Raw genomic sequence first — 9419 nt, forward strand, 5'->3', positions numbered from 1 at the left:
GCCAGGTTGTCCAAAGTAAGAATGAAATAGTAAGATGTCGCGCAGCCGCAAATGTGGCCACGCGGTTCCGGGAGCTGGGTTTTATAGTCTCTGGGTCTTGACTGTTGATGGGATTACACGATGCTAGGGGCCAGTTGGTGGGTGTGACTCCTGCCTCCTGGAAGATGGAGGATCTGGATGGAGGATACTCAGTCCCGATCTGAGCAGGCAGGCTTGGAGATCTCAGCCCCAGGACCCGCATGCCTTTGTTCCTCTGCCAGTACCTTAATGCGTGTGGAGAGTGTCCCAAGTTTAACCTTGAGGGGATTCACCCTTCTCTGGATATTGCCAGTTAGTCTGATCAGGCTGCTTCTCAAGAGGCCCTTTGTGCCTTTGGGCTTCCTTAAGGTGAGTGACAGGAAACTTCTTTAAATCGCATCTTGGCTTCATTGCTTTCAAAAAATAAAATCATTGCCAAAATTGTTCCTACAGCTACCTACCTGCTAACAGAAAAAAGGGAAAAAGAAGGAAGGAAGGAAGGAAGGAAGGAAGACGATAAATCGATTATCTAAACATCTAATTTAGGAAAACTAGAAGAAGAAAAACTAAATCCAAAGCAATTTAGAACAGAAGAAATAAAATCGTACAAGCAAAACAGAACTCAGTAGTGGCACATAGGCTTTAAACGTTTGAGGCCTGGGATTCAGTTCTCAGCATCACAAGAAAATAAAGATAGATGTTAGTGCTTGCTTTGTCAGCATGTATACTAAGACTGGAATGATTCAGAGAAGTTTAGCATGCCCCTGCACAAGGAGGGGGCATGCTAAATGCAAATTCATGAAGTGTTCCACATGCAGATTGTTGAAGCGTTCCATAGCTTTAAGAAACTATGGTAAAGCTACACAATGGAGCATTACACAGATGCTAGAAAAAAATGAAGTCTTAAAATTTTCTTGTAAATTGATGGACACAAAAAGTATCATGCTGAGTAAAATGAGTCAGAGCGAGAGACATAAACATAGAATGATTGCACTCATCTGATGACCTGAGAGATACGAAAAAAAAAAAAACATAGTAGGAGAATAATGCCCAAAGACAACAGAAACAAGGGACAGGAGGACTGGTCCATGGTAGGAAGCTTGCCACAAAGGGGGAGGGGAGTGCAGGTTGGACAGAGAAGGGACCTCAGTGATAGTTGGAAATGATCACTCTGGACAAGAATTGAGTGCTGAAAGGTGGTAAAGTGATGTGCATGATAAATCTTCAGTAAAAGTATCGCAAACCAAAGTGCCTAAAAGAAAAATAAGAGATGGGGGTATGGTGCCGCCAGCAGGTCAATCTGTACCTGTGAGGTGAGTGCATCAGCAGCCTGATGGCGCCTTCAGACTTCCAGATACCCCAAAATTGCTGCTGTGCCTTTGGCCAGACCCCAAAATCTTGGGGCAAAATTTACCGAGAAAGTAAACGGCCAAAAGTTAGGTATGTGGGAAACACAAACCACCTCCAGCTCAGCTATATAATTGGAGGCAAGGCCTCTCTGGTTCCTGATTGAACTGCTTAATGGCCATGATCCCAGAGACTCAGAAACAAATCTCGAAGCCCAGCAGCTTTTGGCAGAAATGCATCCGATCCCTGCAGTAGGTTACCAGTGCTGGGCCAACCCAGGTGGGAATAGGTTTCGTGCCTTGGCCTGTTCCCCCTGGCAGCACAGTGACCGCCATCCTCCAGAGGCCACTGGACAGTCAGGTCTGGGCCCGCAGTGATGAGACACTCAGGGCCTCACGGGATGGGGGTAGAGCTGGTCCTGTCCTCCCCACCCCAACGAGACCCCAAGTCATCGCCCATGAACAGCTTCTCTAGCTCCTGATCAAGCTGCTTAATGGCCATGATCCTAGAGACTCAGAAACAAATCTCAAAACCCAGCAGCTTTTGGCAGAAATGTGTCTGGACCACGCAGTAGGTTACTGTCTCCAGGCCATCCCAGGGGGGAAAGTGTACTGTCCCTCCACCTGCTTCCCCCTTGGCAGCTCGGTGGCCGTCATTCTCCACAGGCCATTGGACAGTCAGGTTTGGGCCCGCAGTGACGAGACATTTTGGGCCTCACAGGATGGGGGTGGAGCTGGTCCTGTCCTCTCCACCCCAATAAGACCCCAAGTCATTGCCCACGAACGGTCTTTCTGGCTCCTGATCAAGCTGCTTAACGGCCAGGATCCCAGAGACTCAGGAGCAAATCTCAGAACCTGGCAGGTTTTGGCAAAAATCCCTCCAGATTTAAGTGCTAAAATTTCAGAATTTCAAAATCGCGCAGCCACTACTGCAGCCATGCGACATCATGTGTTATTCATATATAACCAGAAATAGAAAACAAATTGTCTACTGTTGCCTTTTCAGCAGATCTGAGTGTTGGGGTAAAATCTCAAATAATAATGGTGGGTCTGGTGTCAAAATATTGAATGTGATCAAAGTAGAGAGAGTAAGCTACCGAGAGTATTCGATATGTCAAACACAGTAACAACAAAGTCTCCAATGGAGATGTTACTGGGCCCGCTCGAGCCAATCGACGATCAACGGGAGGGCCTTTACCTTTACTCCTACATAAAAAAAGAAAAATAAGAGAGAGAAAGAGAGAGAGAGAGGTATCTACCACAGAGATAGGCTGTGGGGGCATGGGGATGTGGGCATGGAGTAGGAGGGCACAAAAAATTTTTAACTGTATATATCAGGGAGGTTCAATGAAAACAACAAAAACAAACCAAAAAACACCAAGTCAGACATCAAAGACATAAAACAGAAAAATGGACAATAGGGGAAATTTAAAAGTCAAATTTCATCCTTTGGAAAAAAAAGATAAAAAATCCCTTAGGTTAAAATTAATTATTAATTAATTAATTAATAAAATAACAGGCTGAGGCTATAGCTCAATGGTTCTTGAATGTATGAGGCCCTAGATTTGACCTCCAAGCACCAAAAATAAAAGAAAGAAAAGAGAAAAAAAGATACAATTTATTAAGATCAAAACCAAAAGAGATTCCACCGCTACTAGTCTCATGGATATTAAAAGGATAATTTAAAAATGTAAACAGTCTTCTTCCCACCAATTTTATGACTTAGATGTAATGAACTGAGTCTTTGAAAGACACAATTTGTGAAAAAAAAATCATATAAGGAGTGAAAATAACTTCTTATGTGATGTGGGGGAAATAGAGTAAGGAGTTAGTGTAGACCATCACATTGGTCATTTAAAATCACACTTACGTGGGATGTATCCAGTCAGATAAAAGAAATACCTAAGGAGGGGGATGAGTAAGATCTTAATGTAAGATATTGGATAGGTCACGCTCTCTCACACACACCCGATGGTAAAAAGAAAGAGCAACTGGGCAGTGAGCACCAGCAGCCAGAAGCAGTGGACCTCAGACCAGACAGGCAGAGTGAGCAGACAATGCATTAAGACCTCAGCACAGACCATATAGATGGCAAAACATGAGGGCCAAGAAAGCGAGTAGAGGCTAGCATGAGTGGCAATCAAGGTTGCCCTCCTTGATGTGGAAGTGACCTGTTTAAGCTGTTCAATTAAGAGCTCTTAATTATGAGTAGTATCACCAAAGTCTGTATGCAAGTCTTATTTTTTTTTTTGTCACACCTGGCAATGCACAGGGGTTACTCCTGGCTTTGCACTCAGGAATTACTCCAGATGGTGCTCAGGGCACCATATGGGATGCTGGGAATCAAACCTGGGTCAGCCACGTGCAAGGCAAACACCCTACCTGCTATGTTATTGCTCCAGCCCCCTGTATGCAAGTCTTGACACAATCCACAGGACCCAGATGTTAGCTGGCATCCTCTGTAACAAGGCTATTTACCAAGGAAATTAAATTAAGACCCAGAGAGCTAGAACAGGGGATAAGGCTTTTGCCTTGCATGCAGTCAACTGTGGTTCGATCCCTGGCACTATATATGGTTCCCTGAGCACCAACCAGGAGTGACCCCTGAGCACAATCAGTAGTGACTCTGAGCTCAGAGCCATCTAAATAAGTATTTTTTTAACAAAGAAATTAAATTAATAATGATAACCTTCATTATTTACTAGTTTACTAGTGAGGTGGTTTTCTTAGGGATCCTACTAATTTAGGAGAAGGTTTTCCCAAGAAACACTGGAATGGTGTTGGTGGTCTCTGGCAGTGTTGGGTTGGAGCAGAACAGTGTCATTGGGTCCCTTGACTACTGCTTGGAAGATCTCCCTGAGCCCCCACAAAAAGGAGAAAGATTAAAAAAATTTAAAGTTAAAGGAGTGTTGCTACTAAGCCAGGACATTAGGATGAGCCTCTAGACGCTGCCCTGTAAGCAGTAAGCAGAACGGAGGCCCCACCTTCACATTAAGTGGGCAAGCTAAAACTTGTGAGTCTGACAATCTGGATAAGTACAGCATGCTCTCATATGCCTGCTTGGTCATACATTATCTTGGCAGTACAAGGCAGCAGTTTCCCCTTCTCTTACACATCCTTAATCTGGATTGACCTTCAAGTATCAGTATGAGCCTTCTCTTTGCCCTATGTGTAACCAACCACAAGAATGTGGAATATGTAATCTGTAGAGCCTGTGTGTCCAAGCTCTATATCTTCCTTTGACGTTTTTAATCATAACAACATAGCATTGACAATATAGCTTTGATTTTCGGTGTCCGAGAACAGCAGGTAGGGCTTTTGCCTTGCATGCAGATGAAAATATAGCTTTGAGAAGACAATGTATACCCTGATGTTCCTTTGATGAATGCTTATCCTATAACTGTTTGTACTCTCTTTGGTGAATCTTTCTCTGTGATGAAGTCATTAGGATATAAGTGATTAAAAAATAGAATAAAAGGGGCCTTTGGCAGTTGCTCTTCTCCTCAAGCCATATTGAGCCTTGGCCCTCCATGCTCTGTACATTCCTCTCGCATGTCTTGTCTCTATGCCTCCGATCGATTCATTGATCAGCTCATGCAGCAAAGGAGAATTGGAGGGATAACACAGAGTTTAAAGGGGTTGCCTTGCAAGTAACTGACACCAGTTCAATTGTTGGTACCTCATATAGCCTCATGAGTCCTGATAGGAGTGAGACCTGAGCTCAGAGTCAAAAGCAAGCCCTGAGCACAGCTGGGTCTGGCCCAAAAACTAAAAAAAAAAAAAGTGTGTGTTTGTGGGGTGGGGTGGGGGCAGGGGAGAAACAGATCATTCCAGTTCTAGAAATAGCAGGGACTATATTCCGACCCACTCTGAGGCAAGCAATGCCCTAATACCAGCCAGTGAAAGATATTATATGAAACAAACAAAGTGAGTATCTCTCATGAACTTCGTTCAGTGAGTCAGGAATTCAGGAGTAACTTAATTTGGTGGCTCTGTCTGTCTGTTTCTGTTCTGATGGTTGCATTACAGAATTTGTCCAGGATAATGGCGTAATAAGAACTGAAGGAGCTACACTGTGCTGGTTCTTGGCAAATGACCCCATTTTTCTCCCCCTTGAGGACTTCTCCACTGGTTGCTGAAATGTTTTTGTGAAATGGTAGTTGGCTTTATCCAGAATGTATGCGCCAAGAGAAGCGAGGTGGAAACTATAATGGCCTTTCTAGCCTCAAAATTTCACTATCACTGTCACTATCACCCCGTTGTTCATCAAGTTGCTCGAGCAGGCACCAGTAATGTCTCCATCCATCCCTGTCATGTGCTAGTGTAGCCCGATGGCATATTGGGGGCTCTTTCAGGGTCAGGGGAATGAGGACCATCATTGTTACTGTTTTTTGGCATATCGAGTACGCCACGGGTAGCTTGCCAGGCTCCGCTGTGTGGGCACGATACTCTCAGTAGCTTGCCGTGCTCTCCAAGAGGGATGGAGGCTTTTGGAGCAGCCGCTAATCCCCTTTACAGATGTTCCCAGTCAGGCATATATGTGGGCAAGATACTCTCGGTAGCCTGCTGGGTTCTCTGAGAGTGAGAACTAGACAATAAGAGATTGTGCGGTCACAAATGTGCCTGTGTGTTTCCAGGAGCTTGGTTTTATAGTCTCTGGATCTTGGCCATTGATGGGGTTACACGGCAGTTGGTGGGTGTAACTGTCTAGTTACTGGAAGATGGGGGATCTGGGTGGAGGAGGCCCAGTCCTGAACCGAGCAGGCTTAGAGATCTCAGCCCCGGGTCCCGCACACCTGGGTTCCTCTGCTGGTTCCTTTAGAGACTTGTCCTAACATGTGGAGAGTGGTCTCAGCACGACTGTGGCTGGGTCCCGGAGGTCTTCGGCTTCCGGGGCTCTGCTCAGGGTGGAGAGGAAAACTCAACCCATCCTCCTCCAAGGGGCCTCAGTGAGGACAGCCAGGAGTGGGGGCAGGAGACTCTGGTTTGACTGCCTCAAAATATATAAACCATTATTTCCTCGATATTCTTTCTATTGGTAACATAACTCAGATCAATTGAAAATGTTAGAGGTCTACATCAGGCCATTTACAACATAATTCAGTAAGAAATTACTTTTAGGGTTTGGAGGGATAGTATAGCAAGTATGGCACTTGCCTTGCATGCAGCAGACTCGGGTTCAACCCCCAGAATCTCATATAATCCCCTGAGCACCAACTGAGAGATTCCCTTGAGTGATTCCTGAGTGATTCCCTTGAGCATTGCTGAGTTTGGCCCAAACACTTTCTAAAAATGACTTTGAATGCAACCACAGAGATCAAATTACAATATAATAGTTTTGTTTGGGGACTATACATTGCAGTGATCAGGAATTGTCATAGTTTGATTTGGGGTTGTTCCAGATAGAAATTTTAGAAGAAATATAATAAGAGAATACATGTATACTTTCATTTGCATGGCATGCTAGGACAGGTAAAGCTAATCTTTGAGTAGGCGGCTACAGAGATAGAATGGAATAAGGCACTTGCCTTGTGTGTGGTCAACCCTGGCACCATATATCATACCCGGAGCACTGCCATCTGGAACCCTGAGCACAGAGTTAGAAGTAAATCCAAGTCCTGAGTCAGCTTTGACCCCCAAACAAACAAAAAGTCATAGAAAATAGAACATATTGTCTGTTTGTTTAAGTGATGTGCTAGAACAGGTAAAACTGGTCTATGAATCAGGCAGGAAAAACATTGTTTTGGGTTATGGGGGCATACCCTGAAGTGCTCAGGGCTTACTCTAGACTCTGTGTTCAGGGATCACTCTTGGTGGGGCTCAGGGAACCAGATTGAGTGTTGGGCTAGAACCTGGGTCAGCCACGTGCAAGGCAAACATCCTCTCTGCTGTACTATTGCTCTGGCCCCAGAAATATTCTGTATCTTGAGAGAGGTGTGCATCAATTTGTCAATTTTATTTAGTGCAGTTTTGGTTTTATGGGGGGCACACCTGATGTTCTTGGGGATTGTTCTGGATAGTGCCAGGGACCTAATTTGATCCTCTCACCTACAAAGCACATTCTCTTGCCCTTTGAATTCATTTCCCCTGCCCCACCAAAGCTGTACAATTAAAAGTATTTGTATTTGAATATAGGCTAACTTACCTACAAAAATAGAACCATAAAAATAGAATAATTTAGTGAGGGACTGGAGAAATAGTTCAAAAGATTGTGGGACTTTGTTTTACATGTGGGAGGTCTGGGTTCAATCCTCAGCACCACATGGTATCCTGATCACTGTAGGGAGCAACTCCTGAGCAGAGAGCCAGGAAGAGCCTCCAAGAACCACTGGATATGGCCACAAAATAAAATTTATAATGAAAATAATGATGATAATCAAGTGGAGAATATGGATGTTGGTAGTATAGAATAAATTGCAATGTCAGAACATCAGTCATTGTTGAATCTGAATTACCCTGTTCATTATATAATTGTTTACTTGGTATATGTTTGACAATTTCCAAGTAAAAGGTTAAATGCTGAAACCAAACTTTTGTGAAAAAACATCCAATTGCTTTCTGTGCAAGTTTGTCTTTTCTTGTTTTACAGTTCTAACTCTAAGCACATTCATATCCTGTGAAGGCTACATTATGAGTTGCTTACTTAGCTCCAGTTAAACATCTGGTGGAGGAAAGTGGATAATGAGAAAATCATCCCTGGGCACATTTTTCTGGTTTGGTTTTATTGTTCAGTTTTAGGGTCACTTCCAATGTTGCTAGGGGGTTTCTCCCAGCTTAGCACTCAGACATTGTTCTGACAGTGCTCATGGGCCCAAGTGGTGGATGGCTCCCATATGTAGAACATACACTCTAACCCACTGAGCCCTGCCACAGTTCCCTAGGCAGGGAAGACATGTATAGGTGCTCAGGGATTACTCCTGGCTCTGTGCTCTGGGATTATTCCTGGTGGGACTTAGAAACCATATTGGGTGCTAGAATAGAATCTGGACCAGCAGCACACGTGCACTCTGCTTGCTGTACTATCTCTCCAGGCCACCTAGGCATTTTGCTGAGAGGTTGTGTGAAACTATTTTATTTACAGAATAAAATAAAACTGACAAAATGACACAGAAGTGAATTCAACATTTTATTCACATCTTCAACAACAACAAAAAATTCTAGCGCATAGGACTGAATAATAATACTAGTATTGATGTCAGTTGTTATGCATGAGAGTGTGAAATCACACCAGAATGTAAATTAGCTGCCTTAGTAAAATTTCATTGCTAAACTTGAAATAGGCATAAGAATAGTCAAGTTTCTGAGAACTCTGGGTTCAACAGGATGGGAAATGGAGATCCTCTGCCCGTAATCCCCTGTTTCCTGCAACTCAGCAATCACACCCATAAACTGCCTCTGGCTCGTGCCAGATAATCTCATCACCAGCCACCATACAGATCGCATGTCCTTCACTCCCAGAAGGGAGCATAATGTGACGCTCACCATGACCATGCCACCAGACATTACACCAGGCTGTTTCACTCGGGGCACCGGGGGGGGGGGGGGTGAGACCCCACCCTGCCCCAAGGGACCCAGCCCTGGTAGCTGAAAACCATCAGAACCCAGCCGCCACCATGCCCAGGGCACTCTCCACATGGTTGGGCTGAACATTACCCACGAGTGAATATATTCCTGGACTGATACTTCAAACCACACACCCTACCCATACTCCAAGATTACCACACCACATTTGATAGGGTTCAAAGCAGGAGGCAACCAATCTTAGAGGGAAATATACATTTTTTATAGATATATATATCTGTATATATACATATATTTGTACATATATCTGTGTATATATATCTGTATGCATATATATCTGTATATAAATATATATATAAAGCACACAAGTCTCAACCTTTAATAACATGTAAGTGATCTCTTATAGAAGGGTTTAATGGTCCCTGGGTGAAATACAACAAATTCTACATTCTTTCCTCTAAGGATAATTTTTTATAGCATTTTCAGTGGCTTTTCATAACAAGCAATACAAAACATATTATTTTGGTTCTTCTT

General features: G+C 43.8%; 1 non-coding gene across 1 annotated transcript; it reads left to right on the forward strand.

Moving 5' to 3' along the window:
- The first annotated feature begins 721 nt into the window (after nucleotides 1-721).
- LOC130039026 (U6 spliceosomal RNA) lies at nucleotides 722-827 on the forward strand. Its single transcript, XR_008794825.1, has one exon. It is a non-coding gene; the product is annotated as a U6 spliceosomal RNA (small nuclear RNA).
- Nucleotides 828-9419: the final 8592 nt, after the last annotated feature.

Source organism: Sorex fumeus, unplaced genomic scaffold (genome assembly GCF_029834395.1).
Source record: "Sorex fumeus unplaced genomic scaffold, SorFum_2.1 ptg000081l, whole genome shotgun sequence".
NCBI lineage: Eukaryota > Metazoa > Chordata > Mammalia > Eulipotyphla > Soricidae > Sorex > Sorex fumeus.